This window comes from Apaloderma vittatum, unplaced genomic scaffold (genome assembly GCF_000703405.1).
Source record: "Apaloderma vittatum isolate BGI_N311 unplaced genomic scaffold, ASM70340v1 scaffold12111, whole genome shotgun sequence".
NCBI classification, from domain to species: Eukaryota; Metazoa; Chordata; class Aves; order Trogoniformes; family Trogonidae; genus Apaloderma; species Apaloderma vittatum.
Window position 1 is genome coordinate 49,183 of NW_009697429.1, and position 22,163 is coordinate 71,345.

At 39.6% G+C, this 22,163-nt stretch overlaps 2 protein-coding genes across 2 annotated transcripts in view; one reads left to right on the forward strand and one right to left on the reverse strand.

The window, feature by feature from the left end:
* CDC73 (cell division cycle 73) overlaps nucleotides 1–22,163 on the reverse strand; it is a gene marked incomplete at its 5' end in the record, with an annotated part of 103,602 nt that overhangs the window by 24,452 nt on the left and 56,987 nt on the right. The gene's annotated exons all lie outside the window — the stretch shown is intronic.
* B3GALT2 (UDP-Gal:betaGlcNAc beta 1,3-galactosyltransferase, polypeptide 2) overlaps nucleotides 18,315–22,163 on the forward strand; it is a 6,605-nt gene continuing 2,756 nt past the window's right edge. The window contains exon 1 of the mRNA XM_009877626.1: nucleotides 18,315–18,542. The gene's annotated coding sequence lies outside the window, so the exon portion shown is untranslated. The remainder of the gene's footprint in view (nucleotides 18,543–22,163) is intronic.

A 22,163-nucleotide genomic window follows, 5' to 3' on the forward strand; every position in this document is an offset into this window, starting at 1 on the left:
AAGGAAGGGTGGCAGAAATAGAACCTATGCTATTGTCATCAGGGGACTAACAGAAATACTAATGCTTGGTCCACAGCACGCAAATTAAACTTTTGTTTACAAATCTTCTAGGACTTTACAAAGTACTTTATTAATCTATTATACTATTAAACCTGATTATTCAAATTCTGGAATATTGACACTCTAAAACACAATAAAGGAGAGGACTGACTTTTGGGGTCTTTTTTCAGTAGGTTAGGCTTGGAGATCAGTCACTGAAAGACATGAAAAATACTCACTGCAATTTCTTGTTCATTACAATCAAGTTAAAAGAAGTTCAGTTTAAACGTGGAAAAATATGACTGAATTAATTTTACTGCTTACAAACAGCTTGAGCAATATTCTGATTCTGCAGAGAAAACCATTCCAACCAACAGAAATCACAACTAAATGAATACTGTCGTGACCTCTGACCAGGCAGGGACAAACCCTTATAAATATGCAATAATAATAATCATCACTGTCATCATGGAGATGGCTTTTGGAAAAAGTTAAGGAAAACAATTGCTGAGATGCCTTAAAACTTTATTGAAAGAGCAATTTTTAGCTGAAGAGAAATGTTTGGTGACAAAGCCAGATTAAACATGTAAGCACTTCTATTTTCCTGGGGATAAGCTGTCTTCATCAAAAACCAACTCTTAATCCTGAGAACTCCAGACATTTTGCTTGTTTGTTTTAAAAACAAAGGCCTGCCTATAATGCATGTACCTATGTTTATTTAAATGACTCATTCCCTTGAACTGAGCGAAGAAACTAAAGAAGATATCACTAAAACATTATTTTTGCTTGGAATTCTTTCCCCTTGGTTTAAACATGTGAGCCGGCCTCACACATATAACTTGGCAATCAGTAAGATTTCTGACAGACATAGTTTGAGAATAGGATTGTTTCATCTCTCTCAAAGTCAGATGCAAAGGTTTATACACTTCTAGTTTTCTGTATACTAAGATCAGAATGTGCCACATCAGTTCAACAGAATTGGAATTTGCATAACTGTGAATTTACTACAGCTTCCTGACGTTTTAGTCTCCAATTTTCAAATTCACGTATTCATGAATCTCCAGCTCCAACACTACCTGTACCTGCAAGGATTAGTCACTCATACAAAGCAGTTTTTCACCAGAACCATCACAGAAAATGGGGCTCAAACAATTTAGTTTGCACAAAAGCACTGCTGATGAGTAAACTCTAAACATACATAGGAAAGCACTACTACTTTTCTATTTACATCCTGCTTTCAAAATGGTATTCAAGGGAATGGTTATACGTACATTTAAGAAATGCTGCTCAGTGCAGAGCAATGGAAAGATTCCACTTACACCTGCATTCAGTGAGCAATAAATTTGCAGAGGAAAAGGCTTTCAAGACCACAGAAATCTTCCTTTGCAACTTCTGGAAAGACTTTGTGCCAGAAGATTATTTGTAAAAGCTCTGCAGGTGCCCAAACGCATACATACGGATCCTAAACTACTGTGGGAAAATTTTTCCAAAAAATCCAGGCTGAACCAAGACCGAAGCAACTGCTTAAATTTATTTGATGCTGTTCAATGTCTCAACGCAACAGAAACTGATGAGGCTTTTTCCAGACTCCCCTTGGTTATACTGAATCCCGCTGTTAAAATAGGAGATGCTGTAATATTAGAATTCTAATACATAGGAAGCTATAAAAAGACATCAGGATTTTTTTTTTGATTGCTTTGTCAACAAATTATCCAGCATCCCTTTTTCCCCAGTTGTACTTCATCCTGATGTGATGATCTTTCTGTTCACTGAAAACAGGTTTTAATATTATTCCTCTGTACCTTACCAGCTTTCCCAATCCCAGCACTTATATTTCAAGAAAACATAATTATCATGAGTGGTCACAGCCAAAGAGACAAAAGCAATTTTCCAAGTAATCACCTTGGAAGACTTAAAATATCAGGAGAAAATCCTGAAAGCGTATTCCTCGAGGAGCCAATGCACAAAGCTGAACAGTGGAGCAATGAACTCTTAGTTGTTTGTGTTGCCTAGAAAAGTAACTGTCGAGTTCAAAACCAGCATGAGCTTTTCAGGATCAAAAGCTTTAGCTGCAGCTATAATAAATTGTAATAAACAAGCCAAGAGATAAGAGGGCTTGAGCGATGACAGTGATGATTGTAAGAATACAATGTACTATAACCACTTTGACATGGAAAGGACTATTTTGAACTGTCTGTCACAGGCCTGAGAAAAGTCTAGAAATGGGTTCTAACTGGAGATGGTCTTACACTCAAGGCTTCCTCCTTTATGAACAACGGCTAATCTACAGCTTCAGAACTAAGTGAGGGTTTTAAATCACAAAAGATGATGATCTCGAGATCTGTTCTAACTGCCACAGGTTGTTAGTAACACTGAAGTACAGGTCTGGTCATGCTATCCCATATTTTCTTCTCAGCTCTTTTTGTGCTTCTTTACTTTGTGAGTTGTACACTAAGACAGTTCAAGAGAGCCTTGTTGGACACCCACTTACGTCACTGGCTACAGCAAAGTTAAGTAAGAGCAACTGCTCACAAAGGAAACACAAAGGGAAGCATAAATATCAGTTTCTGTGCCATGTGCAAACAGAGTAATAAAACTCCAGCCTAACATCTGTTAAAGCACTCGTATCAACAAACTGTCCCCACTGAGACAGAGCAGATTCACTGTCGTTAGCACTGGTGATAAAAATATTGACAAAAGATTGAGACACAAGAGATATCTGTACAACATCAGATAAGCAAGTTAGAAACAGACCTAATTTACCACAAATATTTCTGTGGGTAGTCCAGCATGAAAGTCGTGATTTCTGGACTTGTATCTGCTGCAGTTATCCACAGATGGTAACTCCCCTAAAACTGAGGACTGGACATTTTATTCTGCTTACAGAATAACTATAATACTGTCCCAGCTGTATAAGTTCACAGATTTGTTTTCAACTGTCATATTTTAAGAAAATTACATTGAAGAACACAAATTAATGAAAGAAATACCATATTAACAAAGCCCCTTAGATTTCTGTCCTGCTGTTACTCTAGAGATCTTACTCCTTTAACTCATTAAAAACCAAAACAACATCAAAACCAGACTGAAACAAAGGAAAAATGTTGTGTACCATGAAGATGGTAAGTGAATCAAATTGGGATGCAAGCAGCAGTTTGGGCTGGATGGTGGTGGGAGGATGATGGGTGAACAGGTTTTTTGTTTGCTTTTTAACTGTGGGTAAGCACCCTTGATCATAATGGCAGCAAACGATAGCACTTCTCCATGGCAAAAATGCAAATTCAGTCATTTCTCTCTTTCTCAAATGCCCAATTTAAGCCTTACATTTACAGTTTGTACAATCAGAAAAGCCCCTGTGAAATGTTTGCCAAGCACTATACATCCACACAGCATTATTCAAGGTTAAAACACAAGGGAACAGCAACAAAAACTTCAGACAAAGCTTTCTGCAACACAAGCACCTCTGTCCAGGGGGACAGGACGGGACATACTTGCGTTACTACTGGCCCAGATTCTGTTCCACATCTCCTCTCCTCAGATGCGCCAGCACCACAGTCTTTGTCAAAAGGTTGATAATGTGTTCCGAGGAACTGATCTACGCTCAGTTTTTATCACAAGAAGCTGGGAAATCTGATATATAACAATCTGCTCCTAAACAAAAAGGTCATTGTTCATCTTGGGAGAAAACTTTTCTTTCACTAAAACCAATAAATCCAAGAGAAAACCATCTATTTTGAACTGACGCAGAATACCTCACGTTTTCAATGTACAGGCCTACTATACGGTATCATATGAGAAAGTACTATTTTGGAACCTATTATAATCGGACCTGACATTTGATTGCAGTATTCCTTCCTGCCTTGCAATTTAATATGCTCGCATCAAGTAAAACAAAACATTTCAGTAGGTTTAACTTTCAAGAAAATACAGCTATTACTGGATCAACATGTTTACATTCAGATGTTAACAAAACCAAACAGATCCTTGAAAACATTTTCCCACATTTTAAGTCAGGGCATTGGGGTAATTTGGTATTCAAAAGAATATACACACAAACTTCAAGAATCAAGCCTACTAAATTCACAGGCACTGTATGAATAGTACCTCAATCCTAATATTAAACCCCAGGAGTTACACAGCCCCTAGTTTCCCGTGCTTTGTACATTGAAAATGCTAAGACACTAGGAAAAAACTTGCGCTTTCCTCTATCCTCAGCTGGCTGCTCTCACCACTACTAAGTATCAGTAACATCTCCTTCTCAGTATGATATTCTGAAGTCTGAGCACTTCCAAAATTTACAATAATAACATCCCACATAAACCAGTCACAGCAGCTCTGACAAACTGTCTTCTAGACTACTTAGATCTTTTTTTCCCTGCACTGCATTATGTAGAAGTTTCATACATGCTATCCTAATTAAACAACTAGAATAAAAATGCAATGGTTTTGGTACTGGTATATACCATGTATGGTCTGGTTCTCCAATTCTCTCTCCCTCCAGCTTTCCCAGCAAGATCCACTGCATTAGATTCTTTCCACTGTATAACTCTCATTCCTGAATTGTTTTAATTAAAATATGATTTTATTTACAATGATGGAGGAGCTCTCAAATTAGATCAGAACATTTATTGTGTTTCTTCCCTCTCCATTCTTACAGAAAATTCCGTGCAGTACAACTGGGTAACTCCAAAAGGCCTGAAGTTTCCCTCCTCGTGTACAGACGTAAACAGATTAAAAAGTTAAAATCTCTTCAGGAATCACTAATGTGCAGCACTAAACCACACAACTGTACATGTCAGCAGGCAGAGCCAGGAAGCTGCCCAAACCCAAAATCGACTATTTCCTAGATTAAGCCATTGTACTTACGCAACAGATTCAAAGATTAGAAAATCCTAATAATCCCCAAACACCACAACAAATTAAAACCTTCTGGTTTCTACCCAAAGAACAAACAGACAACATCCTGTGAAACTGTCAGTTGCTTTCATTTAAGTGTGTTCTAAACACCCGGCTCTGACAAAAGTTTTACAGCTTTTTGATGGGGCTGTTTTACTTCAAAAAGAAATCACGTATGTGAATAAAAGAGATTCACAATATTAATCACCACGTGACACAGTCACCTGGGACACAAGTATTTTAGTCACACATCACAGACACATATGTTGAAGACAAAAATCAGAATACCATATTTTTGCCATGGCAACAATGTTTTCTTCTTGACAAATATTTGGGTTGAAAGAGTTGCCTTCAAAATTTTTTGCACTAGCATGTGTGCAATAATTTGTGCCTTATTGCTACAATACTGCATACCAAACAGATTGCATAAACTGCTATTTCTATCCTGAATACACAGATCATTCACGCAACCCTACTGTAGAATTAAAAAGCTGATGATGTTATATGTCTACATCAAAAACTAACTGTAAAAGAAATAAAACAGGCATTCAGTTAAAATACAGGAAGGATTCTGGCTGTATCACACAAGAATTTTTCCATTTGGCCTTCTGCCTCTACTTTCAGCTTCCTTTAGCATTATATCTAAATTCCCCATTATTCTTCTCTCTTTAGTGGACAAGATTAAATTAATCCCTTCTCAAAGCACTAAGATGACAGCATTCAGATTTTGTTTTTTCATTTTATACACAATGCATACACTAGATAGTCTATCTCCGACCTTCTATCTATGCATTATGAGATCTCTGAAGTGGCTAGGGCACAGCTGTATTTCTGGCAGCGCAGAAACCCAGTCCTCTTAAACGAAGGTCAGCTGACAAGGTCTTATTCGTACAGTCTAGGGCCGCTCTGTTCAGAGGTGAAGACACGGGAAGGACCATACAGAAACTCCATAAATGTTAGGATCTTCCTATTGTGCTATGACTTCTACAGAGCCTTCAACCACCACTGCAGGAAAAGTAGCTCCCTGCCTAAATGAGCAGACTCAAAAGTGTAGCTTAAAACAGGTTTAAAAAGTTTTCTGACGGCTGTCTCTCTCACTCTCTATACAGCCCTGCATGTGCAGGTATACACACGTACCTACACACACCAATTCACCTTCAGGAACCTCCCCCTGTGAATAAGCGTTTTAAGATGACAGACCGTGCCAGTCAGCACCCGCACAGGTGAGGTTCACTTCAACTCTTATTTCTGCGACTCACATGTTGGCAAATATCAGGCATCCATAATGATCCTGCGGATTTCACCGGTTATCTGAAGGAAATCTGCCTTAAGCAGCCAGACCTCTTCAGCTCTCCTTCAGCCCTCACACCTGTCCTGTTACTTCAAATAGTTGTGTCACCTTTCAAAAGTCTACCATGAGTGATAAAAAGTAAACGAGAATATTTTTTTTCCTACAGCAATCTGTTGCAAAGTAAGAACTCCTGACTGGAAAACTGAGCACTTAGGTAGCAGGAAAAATAAACCAAAAATGTGTAAAGCCACCAAGAGCAGACTGTGTTTTGGAATAGAGTTAGGCTTTCAATGTCAAGATCTCAATGAGTAAAAAAAAAAAAACCAACCAAACAAACAAACAAAAAAAAGTCTCAAAGTGTAATAAAATCGCTCTGTTATAACATCCCGGAACTTTCTGTACATGATTAGCAGGGCTTCGCTAGTCACAAAACAGATTCAATTTCATAGAAACTCATCCAGTAACTTCTTTGTCTTAATCTGGTGGTGCCCTGCTTTTATGAGAAAACCCCTAAAACAAAACCGCAGTGTCACCTTTTGAGAAAGAGCAGCATAGTAATTTCACATGTAGCTCAAAAGCCTGGTAGTAAGTACAGAAATCTCACATTTTTCTATTTATTCTTGTTGTTCTAAAAAGACATTTTGGAAATGTAAGAAAAAGCAACTATTCAAGAGCTAATGCTAAACTACATTTTTCCTCCTTATTTCAAAGGAAAAGCAAAAACCCTTATCTTCTCAAACAGACATTTTTGTCACTGACTGGTGCCTAGTTTGAAGAAAAACATCTGAAAATTGGACAAAAATAATGACAAGGCACTACCAGTAAGAAAACCTTTCTAAAACCCCCCAACATATTGCCATCAGATGTCAGTCAACCGAGATCAGATGTTCTAGGTAGCACATTTTCCATTCGAGAAGCCAGAAGTGCCTTAGATTTAGCGACTGCAGTAGCTTGGGACAGCTTTGTAGGAACACAGCTAGTTTCCTTCCCAGGCCAGCAAGGCTTCAGAACCGGCACGGCCACACAGCATGGAGCTACTATTTATAAATCTTGCAAGCATCTCATGTATGCCGCAGCATTGTTTCAAGAACAAGCAAGCAATTCTACACAGTCATCAGAGCTTATTAGGTCCAGTCACACGGGACCTGAACCAACTCTACCAGACCATTCAGAGAAGGCCGATGCATCTATTCCCTAATGGTCGACATTCCACGAGGCTTATTATATCGTGTGCGTTATCATGTGAATACACAGATCCAATTTAAACCTGGCATTGGTCCCAACCAACCTGCCAGTGAGAGAAGCAGAGAGATTCAAGAGACCTGCTCTAACTTTCCTGGCTTCATGAAGCGCTTCCCACATTATTGACCTACCTCCTTGCCCTTTCCCTTCCCCCAGCACACCTCAGATAACTAAAAGTTAATTACACGGAATAAAAAAACCCCTCCTCTTGTCATGAGGCAAACCCAGCATGAAAGTACAGATACTGCTGCACAGTTCCAGACAGTGTTGTCTGTGTGGGGTCAGCTGGGGGCAGGGAAGAGAGAAGGAAAAAAAAAAAATTTTATAGCCAAATAAAAATCTCTGTATCAGGTGACCTAGATTCTGAAGAACAAACAAACAAAAACAAATCCCTTTTTGTATTGTTTCCAGGCCTCATTAAGAAGGAATTTCTACTCCATTTTATTGCTTTGCTTGCTTACCTAGAAATGCAACATAAGTAGCAAAGGACTGTTGTCTTTTCTGCACTACTAGGCTTCTTACTGACATTAATAGGATTACAGGAGTTTGTTTAATATGGCAAAATAAGTAACTCTAAGGAAAACAGTAAGATGGAGATCCAAAGGTCTGAGAGGGAAAGGGAAACAAGAAAAATTAGGCTTGGTATCTCAAAAAGTTATTTCTTCTGCAATGTAAACCATAATACCTGCACATGAGTAAACTGCAAATGTGCATTAACCAACATTACAGAAAAGTATTTGTAGAAATCAAAACGCTTAGTTACACAAATCCTTGAGAGAAGACTTAAAAGAATCTGCAATATGCAAGCCATCAGCCAAGGTCATGAGATTTGTAGTTTTTAAGAGGATAACAGTTTTCTGTGTGTTTTTAAAAGTTTGTGGTGGTTTTTTTTAGATGACAGATGCTCCCTATAATTTACTCCAGTAAAACTAATCAGTGATAGAACAGTTTGCAGATGCTGATTAAGAATTACAAGGATATATATGTCTATAGGAGAGAAAAATATCTTTAGTTTTAAGCTAAATTTTATGAATTCCACATTATTACGTTAAGTGTATCCAGTATTTTTTCTGTTAAACATACACCTCCCTACTGTATGCATTTATAATTATAAACATTATGTCATGAGATGGACAAGATGCAGGAGAGCTGTCTCTGATTTCTTCTTTTAGAAGCCATGAGATTACAGAAAATTAAAAAAAACCCCACAATCTGCAATTTAGATTTGAAATATAGTTAAGGATAGCAGAAAAGAATAAAACTTTTCTCATTCTAACCAATATTCTCTGTCAATAACATAATATAAACCAATCTCGGAGGTTATCCGCTAAATCATTTATTTGAAGATGAAGAGTCCCGGTGACTCTGACTCCACATTAGTAATTTATGAGATTAAAAAAATAATCCTCAGGCTCACAAAATTAATCTAGTCTTTTGCCCAGATTACAGAGGAAATTACGAATACGATCATTCAGACAAAAAGCGTGACTTCCACCGCGTAGTCTTCTTGTCCTTGGACATTGCTAAAGCAATGTTATCATTTAAGTTTAATGTGAATTTCAAAAGTGGAAAGAGAAGCTCTGCAGAAGAGACTGGCAACTACGGGTATGCAAAGTCATTTGGTATAGTAACTCAATTTCTTTGTTCATCAAAAGAATGTAAAAGTGAACATCTACTTCCAAAGGATTTTTACCACAAAGCAGAATTAATTTTGAAATAACCAGAAACTACTTCAATGATACTAAGCACACTACGTGATAAAACTCAGCAGATATTAAAATCAGCTTTTCATTAATCTCCACTGACTAGAAAGTACTTTAAGTTGATGGAATCGTTAACATGGAATGACAGTAGGAAAAAGCATATGTGAAGCTGGCTGGCCAAGCTGAAGTAATTTTATCCAACTAGGTGGTGTGCAGGGTGTTTGGAGTAATTTTAGTTCTCCCAACACGTCAAACGGCAGCAGGGAACTGCTCTTAAAAGAGGACTTAGTCTCCATTTTATGATTGAGGTTTTCTCTTGGATATGAAATAAGTATTGCTTAAATTTATTTCAAAGAGAACTTCTTGGATATGTGAAGAAAGAATTTACCCACAGATTTTCTTGGTTTTCTGAGTTTTAGCATCTGTGCTTGACGAAAAGGCTTCAGGCATTTAAGACACTTGCTAAACCCCTGCTTGTCCCACAGAATTAGCTGTAAATGAGGATACCTACAGGATGGAGCTGTAAGAATTAATGTACTAAAGCTACAGAAGAAATGTGACAGATGGAACGAGTCAATACAGGACTCAACTCTAAGACATGTGAAATTCTGACAGCTCTGGAAGTCCAGCTCTTCAATTCCATATTATTTAATATTAACTAAACACCTGCACCACCAATTTCAAATTCAAAACCAGGAATTTTTAAGGCTACCAAAATACTACCATAACCATGTATAAAGTAGAAAAAAAACCAAACACAAAAAACAACTCAAAACCCCAGCCAACCATCCAAAACCAAACCCCAACCAAAATCAAAATAAGAAGAAATCCCTCATTCAGTTCATCCAGCCGTCCAAGGAAGAGTGCTGGGCAGGAGGTTTGCATCCTGGTGATGAATCCCATGGGCCACTGGGAGAGAAGTGCTCGATGTCTCAAGAGCCTGAAGACAGCCCAAGGAAAAAGGTCTTTCTGTGCCTGTTGCAGGAAGGAACTGGGCAGAGAGAAGGGGCTGGACAGGGGATAACAGCTGGAACAAAGCAATTTTTTCAGGCATAAGAGCCTGTGTCGTGTTAAATCTCACAGGGTGCCTTCTCCCTCCCGTCTCACTTTCCCTAAGAATTAAATTCCAAATTCTCACACTGAGGGTGTGAGGGTGGGTGCTAGGGGTAACTTGATCATATAGTGCAGGCTGGTGGAATGAAACAAGCCGTAAGGTAAGGGGAAAACAGAAGTCTATTTTCCACATTTGTTCTTTAAACTGCCTGCAAACGGTACTTCTGCTGCTTCTCCTTCTCTCCCCTGCTGTGCTGAATCAAAGCTTCATAAAGTCTCTGCTCTTCTCGGAATGCAAAAGGAACACTTGTGACAGGCAGAAAACATTACTGCTGGCATCAGAGAAGAACTGCACAGCCCAAAATACTGCACAATACTAATGAAATTATACTGTCCATCCCCTGGAAAAAAAAATAAATCTGCACTTAGCACTTGAGATCAACCATAACTGGATGCAAAGCCTAGGGGAATGTGGGGGACGGCAGCTGGACTGCTGATAACCTAGCACTGGTTAAAGATATTGACCTTGACAAAATCCCAGTGTACCCCTGAGATGGGAAGTCGTGTGCGCTGAGCTTGGACACGTCTCCGGAACCTTTGCCATCAAGATCCAGAAGGATGAGCCCAGCCAGAAGCTGCTAAGTGTTAACCAATTAGAACTCAAAATACAACATTTAACCTATAAGCAAAGGCCAGGCTACCTTCTGCTACTACCTTACACTATGTATAAAGGCACACCCTCTGTATAATAAAGGAGCCATTTTGAGCCACTTTGATCACCATTTAGATGTGTCATGTCCATCACTACAACGATATCTGGTGACCCCGACGTGATAAAAAACCCCGACGTGATAAAATAACCCGACGTGATAAAATAATCCGGCGTGATAAAATAACCCGGCGTGATACGAAAAAACGGTGTATTGGGCTGCAGGACAACGTGCAGTAGCAGAGAGCAGAGAGAGTCTGCTTTGCTCTGGACCTGAGTTAAGACACCTGGAAAGTTGAGCCACCGGGAACAGGATTTAAGAAATATGGGCCAACATATTTCTAAAGAGGAGGACTCTATTTTGTGCCTCTGGAAAGCTCTCCTTGCTAAAAGAGGGGTCAAGTATAGTGATTTTGCACTACGGCGTGTGTTACCGTGGAGTAAAAAGTAGGGATTTTTGGCATCTGCGTCTGTCTGTCAGTGTTTCCGCTTGGCAAGAGGTGGGGCAGAAGTTATGGGACGCAATTTCTTTAGGGTCAAAGGACGCTTTTCAGTTAGCTACTACTCAGCGGCTATTAAGCTAGGCTCTGAAAGAAGTGAGAGCGGAGGGAGACTTAAAAGAAAAAGAATTACAGAAGATTTCAGGGGAGGCGGCAGCTGGGACCCCCCCTCCTCTGAGAAAAAAATGGAGGATGTTGAAGGAAGGATGGAGGCTTTGTAGCTCTCTCCTCCCTCAGACTCAAACCAAAAACCAGATTCGACCTCTCCGACTCAGAAATTGTTAGAGAGCAAATGGCTTTCCCTGCAGTACTTTTTAGACAATAAACCAAGTTATAAGGCACCTGTACAGCAATTAGCAGAGTTACCGTCTGAAGGCAGTTGTGTTGGAACCCCGCCAGCCCCTTTTGATGTGAAAGAAGGAGGTTTTCAGCCCAACCATCGGCTGGGTCCTCTCCCGACCCCCCCTTTCTGGTTGCCGGACAGTGATAACAGTGAAGATGAAGGGAGGAGAGTCCCCGTTCGATCGTGTACATCGGAGGGCGGCCTCACCTTTTGCCCAGACAAGTGAACAGGAAGGACAGCCTCCTGGGCGTTGCTCCCAGCAACTGTGACTGTTGTACCTTGTGATCCCGCATGATTTTGGAAGCAAGTTTGGAAAAAGGCTGCTAAAGTAGGAGATTGGAATTTGGTAGAGAAGCTTGACCTTCCCTGAGAAACGTTCCCTGATCTGGAACCCCCTGACCTTGAAGCTATGGCATAGCCTGTGTTTAAAGTGGCACCGAACACAAGGCAGCCTGATGAGCACTCTCTCCCAGTGCTTGGAGAGTAGTCCAAGATCTGCAGGCAAAGGCAGCAAAATTTGGCATAAATTCTCCAGAGCTAATGCAGCTTATACGAGTAATCAATACAGAATTGCTGTGTCTATATGATATTGCGCATTTAGCACAAGTACTGTTTCAGTCAGTTCAGTATTCAGTTTTTTCCTCAACCTGGGGACAACTGGCAGAAAGAACAGCTGTAAAAAATATGCAGCTGCCTCAGGGAGATCCAAGACAAGGAGCAGGAGTTGATGCATTAATGGGAACTAATGCTTTCGCGAATCCCCAAGTTCAGGCACAGTGGGCTCCACTTTTATTAGAACAGACTCAGCGGATTGGAACCATGGAGATGGCTGAGCCGTGGCGGCGATATGTTACTATACGGCAACCACCAAAGGAACCCTTTTTACAGTTTGTAGAAAAAGTAGCTGCGGCAATTGAAAAACAGGTTGATGATGAAGGGCTGCGACAGCTATTACTTAAACAGCTAGCAAAAGATGACATGAACGAAGATTGTCAAAAAATAACAGAAGCCTTGCCAGGAGATCTGTTGCTGATATGGTCTCCCCCTGTTCAAAAGTTGGTACGATTGAACACAAGATGGCAGCTCTTGCCACAGTTCTTAGAGAGAAAGTGACCCCAAAATGTTATGCGTGTGGTCAAGAAGGACACCTCTAAGGTAAATGCCCACAACGACCACTGAAAATGAATAGACCCGATGCTAACGCAAAGGGAGTGACTCGCAATCGTTGCGGAAAACCTGGTCATTTGGCAAAACAGTGCCGATCAAAATATCATGCTAGTGGACAGCCCCTCTCGGAATGGGAAGAAGAGCATGAGGGGACGCACATAGACACAAGTACCTCTCACCAACTACTTTCTGAGGGTAGGTCAGTAAACCTTCCCCTCTGCGACTGCCTCACCAGGAAAACCAGTGGGTCGGCAGGGATGGAAACATCCATCACCGACACAATAACCATTGTGACCTAAGAAGTTATGAAAGTTCCTGTGGATGCCTTTGGCCCCATAGGAAGAGGACTAAGTGCCTTACTAATCGGACAATCAAGCAGTACAGTTAATGGCATTATTGTACATGTTGGTGTTACTGATGCTGATTATACCGGACAAATTTGTGCTATGGTTTCGGCACCGTGTTCCCCTGTTACTATCCCAAAGGGGACACGAATTGCTCAACTTGTTCCTTTTTTGAGTTGAGTTCCTAATACAGAGCAAAAAGAACGAGGAGACAGAGTTTGGATCGACTGGCTTGCCTCAAGTGTTTTGGCCTCAAACAGTAACCTCTCAACGACCACAGCTGCTTTGTACAGTGACAGTGAAAGGACATTCTCTGTCATCGGGGCAGCTCTCAGGACTGTTGGACACTGGAGCGGACGTAACTATTATATCTCAGCATTCATGGCCATCTACCTGGCCTGTTGGTAACATGGGAGTGGGGGTGGTTGGCCTGGGAGGTGCTGCTCAGGGTAGAATGTCAGCTAATACGGTTCTTATTACTAACCCAGGGGGCCATTTTGAACCACTTTGATCACCATTTAGTTGTGTCGTGTCCGTCTCTACAACGACAGGGGAAGACATGAAAAATCAGAATACATGAAAGAAAGATGTGATAAAGCAAGCGACACATTATTGAGGAAAGAAACGCGTCTGGACAGAATTCTAATATGCAAAATTTGCATAACACACAAAACCAGAACAGAAATAAGGTAGACTGAAATTATTTCTAGTTTTGGCTTTTCCAGTGAATTCTGAAGCACTCTAAAGTTGTGTTCTTCACAGGAAGCTATGATAGGAGAATGGTTTGAATTCCAGTTGGATACCTCAAATGTCAGTTTACTTGATAAAGTAAAGCTTTAGCATTGCAAAATACTCCCTTGAAATGTTTCCAAAGGCAGATGGAATAAGAAGCACCCTCCTGACTTGAAAAGATCACTTAGTCTCTTCTGTATCTCACAGCTCTACAAAGTTAGAGGATATGCTTATACTCCTTATTTGATGATGTAACAATTATCAACTACTCATTAGCAAACAAAAATACACATGTCAGAGTAAGTGGAAACCTCTTCCAGCTCTGTCATCATTTCAGATAGATCTATATTGCTGCTGCATTTTCAGATTCAAGGCATTCAATGAAATCACTAAGTTTATGGCTTGAGTGTGATTAGAATAGAGTACAAAATCTTGACCGTTTATAAAAAAAAAATGTTGCAAGTGTAAACTGGGTTTCTCAACTGGCTAAGCAATGGTGAAAATCTGCTAAGGAAAATAAGGCAGGCAATACTGACACTTGTGGTCATTTCTAGATTGCTATTTTTCATTCACTTACAAATGTGCTTATGATAGTTAAGAAGCATGCTGGGATCACTGAGTAGCCAAGTAAATTACAAATGTTCCACAACCCTGTCCTCCCCACTCAGAATGCCTTACAGAAATCTTTCTGAAGCAAAGAGCAGAACAGCCACTGGCCACACACATAACAATTCCTAACACAGACAATTAAAAGTAAGCATTTGTTGCCATTAATCACTTTGAACTGTCACTTGAAAGGTTTTCAGTACATTACAGCTGAAATACTACTACCTTGTACTATGATAAAATGGAATAATCTTTGCAAAGTATTCATGGGGTATCCAGAACACACAATTCATATGGGAACATTTGGCTGACAGGTCAGATATGATGTAGGTATCTAGTTTAACTCTGAGGGGACTTCGTGGCCACCAGGCAGAAAATTACCAAGCAGTACACACCTGACTTCGCAACCATTCTGAGCTGATTTGAAAAACCGCTGCTAATTGTGTCAAGAGAGAATGTAATTGAATACTTCAGCCTTAAAGTCTGAGTTATTTTCAAATGAGTTAGACAAGATTCTACAGACATCCTCTAAAAATGACACATAGGAAGTGAAATTTTTTTGCAGGAAATATTCCCAGCTTGCACACCTTTGTCATGCACAAGTACCGTTTGCGTAGTTCACAGCTGTTGTGCACAGGTTACTCTAAGCAGGCATCTTTTCTGGCTCCTTCCTCTGCTTCTAGGCTTTGCAGAACTCACTGAACACTCAAGCTCTCACTGGCCACAGTAACTCTGTAGCATTCCCGACACACATCTTCCCACCAGAGTACCTCTTTCTTAGTCTTAATAGATGGCAGGATTTCAAACACTAACATTGCAGCTTCTAATTTAAGATGTAACCATAGTAACATTACAGAACATACTACTCCTAGGATCAAGAACAAGCAGTCCGCTGACCCTTCATGGTGAGATTTAGTCAAAATAAAGCTCATTCCAACCTCCAGCCCAGCAAGATTATTTGAAACTTCAGGTCATATCTCCAGTACAAAGCAAGTTCTGCCCTCCTGAAATACCCAGAAACATACACTATCATACAAAAGTAGTAAAGAAGAAAGTGCTATAAAAGGAATGTCTTCCTGAAACTTTGACTCTCTAAAGCTACATCAGTCACACACAGAAATATCAAAGCTTTTCCTCACTTTTCTGTAAGATGGGTAAAGACTTGCTCATCCTTTAAAAGCAAAGAATGAGTGAACAAAAGAAATTGTTCGTCAATATTTAAGAATTCAATTTTCAATTTATTCACATGCCAAGATGACAAATTTTACACATATCAACAGGTAACAGCTCTGCCTGAACTTTACAAGCACAAGTGACAGGGTCATGCAATTAAAAGCGAGGCTGCTGTCTGTCCCCTTCTAAATTTACATTAAACCAGAACGTATTTAGATGAAATGTCTCTTGGGATTTTTGTACCTTGAATATTTACTAATTAGCATCCACAGGAAAATGAAACCAACTCTGCCTACTCCACACCTTCCAAGATATACTTAAGGTATAGTGAAGTAGCAATACATAAATTAGGTGGAAACACCATGGATTTTAACAACTTTTCTGCTGGCATCTAGACAAGTGTCCTGAATACAGTGTTATGTGTCTTACCTGATAATTAATAAATCGAAAGCAGATTTACATGCTGCTATTGAATAAAAAACATTACTTGCTTCCAAGTAAATCAACATGGATAAATTATCTACACGAATATCTCACTTGATTTCCTCCTCATAGCTCAGCAGGCAGCAAATTGTCAATACTCCCAGCCAAATTCTATCACATATTTGTATACATACAGCAACAGATTATATAAAGTTCTGTATATTTTATATGAGGTAAGGATAAGAAAGCTTCACAGGTTTAAACGGAAAATTCAGTACCCTGAGCACACATGCAACCTCTGAAAGCACCAATTATCAATTACTCAGAAATGTCCCAAAACAGTAAGTGGTGCTTGACATAGGTCTCTCCTCTTCCTCCACCACCCTATTGACTCCCTCTTCATTATTTAAATACAAAATACCCAGGGTAGAGTCAATACAAGTCTTTACTAACATGCATATTATATTTATAATTAATATTTAGGGAATATGCTTAAATTCCTAAAATGTCGTCAAACAGGATCATAGGATTTGTAGAAATTCTCATTAGGAAATGCATACATTAAAACCAAGACTAAATTAATGGAGAATGTTAGTGTACATAAGTGATTTAGTTAGAAGGATATAAATCTGATTATGTTTCTATGATATTATCATAATATGCATCTAGAATAGTAAACCACACTGACTGCCTGGGGAAGCCTTATTTGCCAGTAACAGATGCACCTGCCCCTAATCCTACTAACCAGTGACACTATATAATAGAGCAATTATCTTTTCTTTATCCTTCAGCTAAAAAAAAACATAGACCAAAACAAACAAACAAAACCAAAACACAAACCCAAAGAACAGTCTAAAGAGCTAGTCATTAACTTTTCAAAACAGAGTGGACTAACACAGTGACTAATAAATACCTGGGTAAGTATGTTGGGGGCTTTCTACTTTCTGAGCTATCTACTGTGGTATTTTAATTACAACACAAATATAACAAGATGCATCAGCATAGAGGGGTCAGTCATTGACAGAACAGGAATAAAAGGAACATAAGTTTCATTAGGTCCAGAAAGGCAAATATAGGTATGCCTGTAACAGACAAAAGACATTTTAGATCCATCAATAATTGAAATCAAGTGCCCCCAATTCTGCAGTTCCAGACTTCAACCTTTACCAAGGAAGAAAGCCATTAGCAACAGAAAGGGAGCTTAACAGCATGTGCTTATACATTAGTGTTGTCCAGCTTAATTGACTAACCTACGATTACAAAAAGCAGCTTTTATAGAGTAAGCATGTGTAAAAGGAAGCATGAGCAAAGAAATAGATGTTTTACTTTGGCATGAAGGCACCAAAGATTTAGACTCTTAGAGAGCCAAACGGGTTAAATCGAGCTTTGGTGTTTAAATGCTTATAATGCCTTTGCACTGCAGAACAGCTTTTGGAATATGGGAATAGAGTATCTAGCATAAAAAAATCCCCTAGAGAACTGTAAGTTACAGTGTCAAGGAAAAGTGAAAACAATTTGAAAAAAGCTTCAATCATTCATTGAATAATCATACAAATTTTATACTATTCACCTATCATTGTGCTTGAACCTAGTAGGTATCATTTATCAAATAAGAGCAAGAGCCTGTAAAAGCTTTCTGGCTGCCTTTGGATTTAGTCGAAATGAATGCAAACAATCACGTGGGATTCAGCCAAGCAGTGACGTTAAATTCTGCTCTGTCAGAAGACAGCATCTGTCAAAGCCCACATTTAAACTGCTGCCTGCCTGTGCGGCAGCTGAAGAAACACAGAATGGATTTTATAGACCCGAACCCTCGGTTAAAACAGCTCAAGACCGTTTCTATTACTGCCTAGCAACAATGAAGGGAGGAAGGAAGGAACAGAGGGAAATCCTATTACTGAAGGCAAGTGAAGCACTCGGCGCTAGCACTCGCTGCTATTACCCTTGGAAATATGGATACTGAGGAGAAGAGAACACAGCGCTGCATTGTCCGGCAAGGGAAACACCAGAGGTAAAAGCTTCAGCGGAGCGGCTCTGACCGCCAGCCAGCCCTGACCAGAGCAGACACGGGATCTACTGGCCTTTTGTTTGAAGGATGAACAAAAAGCCCCAAGACAAGGACACCACTTATGAGCAAGGAAGGTAACACGGCAACGAGGAGACAGATGGACAGATCGGATACGGTGACAAGCCATCGCAGGAAGCAGGCTGCTGGGGGATGTGCGCATGTTCCATAGCATCTTTTCTGCCGAAGCGATGGCGTGCCAAAACTATTTTCTGGGGGTATAATCCTCGCACCATAAATGGCCTGACCAAGGAAGGTATGTCAAATCCTCGTGTGTGATGTTCATTCGATTGTCTGTTACCTTTTCAGCCATTACAGATACCGATCGCTCCTAATTTGCAGAGCCCCGAGATAACATGTCTCTGAACGGGGAGAAAGAATTCGAGTAGGATTTCCTCTCCCACAGCACAATGTCACTCCCTTACACTCGCTGAACGCCTTGCGTGCAGTCTGCACAAGGCTGCTGTGGCTAGAGAGGAGGGATTAAAGGGATAATGTTGCAACTGTAACGATTGCTTTTAACTAGGAAATTAAAAACGCGGACCCCTCCAAGATGGCAAAAACCAGTTAGAAATCCTCTCAAACTAGGTCAGAATTAATCTGAAGTAATCTTAAAGCACTGGTAAAATGTCCATGATGTGACACACGGAACCACCAAAACACACCAGGCAGTCAAATTGCATTATCTTAAAAAGTACCTTCAGACCTTTTTACACACGCTTTCTCCTCCCCCCTCAAAACACAAGCAGAATGTCATCAGGCTAATACCGGCCAAGCATAAACGGGAGTGTGGAAAAGACTGGACATGATTTAAACCATCAGCAGTGCAATCAAGCACCACATTTTACAAGTAACATCAGGCTGCCCTGACATCCCAAAAGGAAACCTTCGAACACTACACACTCAAAATGGTGAGCACGTAACTTCTCTCATGCCATCATTACAATTCTGTTTAATATGAAAACACTGAGTGTTTAACTTGGATTGTAAAACGACATTCCATCTAATTGTCATTCATCTCTATTTATTGCTGAAATTTAAATACTTCATCACTGGTGGCAAACAAACAAGATGAATATTTGCAATACAAATTTAAGACCTAAATCTATAGCAATTTAATATACCACAGCAGGAAAGTGCTTATCTGCAGAATCTACCAATAAGCTATAATAAATCATAAAAACCGTCAATATAAATGTGTTTTGTTTGCCCAAGGCAGTGCTAACATGCACTAAATAAAACAACTGCAGCTGGCAAGAGTTCACATGCCTAAGGACGCAGCACAAAACAGTCACAGGCTTCAGATCACTTTTAAGACATTTAGAAGTCAAAGCCACTTCCCAGAACTTTCAAAACAAACAAACAAAGAATCTATCCTCGGGCAATATTCCTGCAGAAGCGCGCCTAGCTCGTGGTGTGACTTTCATATATGATATTTAAAGCCATCAAACCTTGCCCCAAGGGCTGTTCTGTGCAAAAGATGAATGCAGTTTGTAAGCGAACTCGGCCACATTATGTGAGGCCCAACATACAACGGCTGCTGCTGTTTATGGGAATACCCACTCAGGCTGCCTTTTGAACTCTATCCTCTAATTAAAGAGTTTGCCCACACAGCTAATCAAAATACGAAAATTCAGGACGTGTGAATAGGAAGTCAAATACTTCAATCTGCAGAGCTGTAATTATAGAGCAGAACTGAAAGTACCAAAACACCACCAGAGTGCAGACCACAAATAAAAATTCAAGAGGCATTCACAGTTTATAAATTTGGCATTTGATAATGCATCAGTGACTGCAGAGTCAAGTGCCAAAAATGAAGCAGAACTACTATAAATCGTATCTTCAAAATGCAGAGCTACATGCACCAACACACTTTCAGAGGATGAGGGGATTGCAGAGAGACCTCCAGGCATTTTTACCTACTGCCAATAGTTGGTGGCTGTTCATAAGGCTTCTGTGAAATGAAATTTTAAATATTTGAGCAAAAGCAGTAACAGTCTAATCCTTATTAAAACATGAGAAAAGTATAATATTTTTATGAAACTCTTTGATGGTGGTTTAGTACATATTGGTAGCTGCTTACATTATTTTTAAACAATGCTTGTAGTATTTTTTAAAGGAGCCATTACTATTGCTGTATTTCGAATACTTAATACCCACTGTATATTCTGAAATGTTTTACACCTGAATTACAAAGAAAAGACAGGAAGTTATTTGTCTTTTTCAGTCAATAGTTTTACAATGCTGAGAAACAGATATGGGTCCTTCCCCCATCCGTATCATGTCTTTTAAAAGGGCAAATAGAGATTGTAGAGTTTCTGGGAAACTCCCACCTTGAAAAAATTAAGGTAATATGTGAGAAGTAGCTCTCTTTATAATTCTGGTTCCATTCCTCACTGTAAAACTTATTTAAATGGGCACAATGTGAGCATGCAGCCTAAAAAATAATCCAAAAGGAAAAAAAAAAAATATTCAGCCATTGTAACTGCCTTTCTTGGGGGGACACTTTCTCAGTGCACCATTGAAAGACAACACCTGGAAACAGTTTTCAGCTGACACGAGTATTTACCTAACTCAAGACTCTCACTTTTGCCTATTGCCACATGAAAGTAAGTGCATAACAAAATACTACTCAATTAAAAATTAAGCGATTAGCAGTGCCGATTTGCTTAAGTATTTTTATCCAATGACTGCAGTTTTAGAAGGGGAACAATTTGGTTTGATAAAATTAATCTAAATTCTAGTTGCTGCTCCACATTCATGAGATTTTGGTTTTGACTTTCTTCCTAATCTGCACATGTATGCAAGGGAATGATATTTAATCAAATATTCCCACTGTTGCTGTCCAAACTGGTATCAGTTAGTTTCCCTGAGATCTGTCGCCCTCTGAAGTGACAGTTATGTTTGCTTATGCAGAGATATTCTGCCCAAATAGCTGAGTTCTCATTTAAAACTCACTGCACACTGGGGAGAAAATGAAAGTTATTAGTCCTGAGGGCAGGCTTTTATTTTCTAAGCAGGCAAAAAACAGACGCAAGTGGTCATAAGTCTTCTGCATTTGGGGCCCATATTCTTTTACGTAAGAAAAAAGCTGAGTTTAAGTAACATAGAAAGAGTAGGGTGGAATTTCACATTAATTCTCAAGCTGTATACTTTAGAGATGTTTAACAGCTGTGGACTGGAAAATTATTTTTAGAAAGATAGCTCAGCCTCTCTGGTCAGTGGCACTAGTTAAAACAAAACATTAAAAAAACCCCAGAAATACTTTCAGTGAGCTTGAGAACAAAAGTTATGTGTACCAGCACAACGACAGGAAGGAGCTGAAGAGATCAGTAAGCAAATATTTTGCTATTTGAAATAGAGAATGAAGGAGCAGCGTCGCTTGTTCAGCTCCTTAGCACGGCCGGAGAACACGGCTAAATCCTCACTTACTCGCTCCTCCTAGTGGAGGTTTGCAAGAGGGACAATTCCGACGCGGTGCAACCCCCTCGCTTCCGAGGAGTGTGAATAAGGAATCTTCTGCACACACCTTATTTTGTTCATATATAACCCGATATACAGTAATTAAACCAGACCTCAGTTCCACGTCTCTCTCTACTCTTTTGAAATACAAATTTGCCATTCCGTGAACCAGGCAGATTGAATGTTAAGTCACACACATACAATTTAGTAATATATTATTCAACTGCCATCTCAAATTACCTCTTTACAGCAAAAAATCCTGTAATTTCCCACATAACGTGTCACTTACTTTTTAAATGCAGAAATTAATCCAAATATTGGTTTTAGAAGATAGCAAAGCAATTAATAAATTACACATTTATACCAGAAACAGCACCTTCTATGGACTCTTGCTCAACTGTCATCCTTTTCCCTA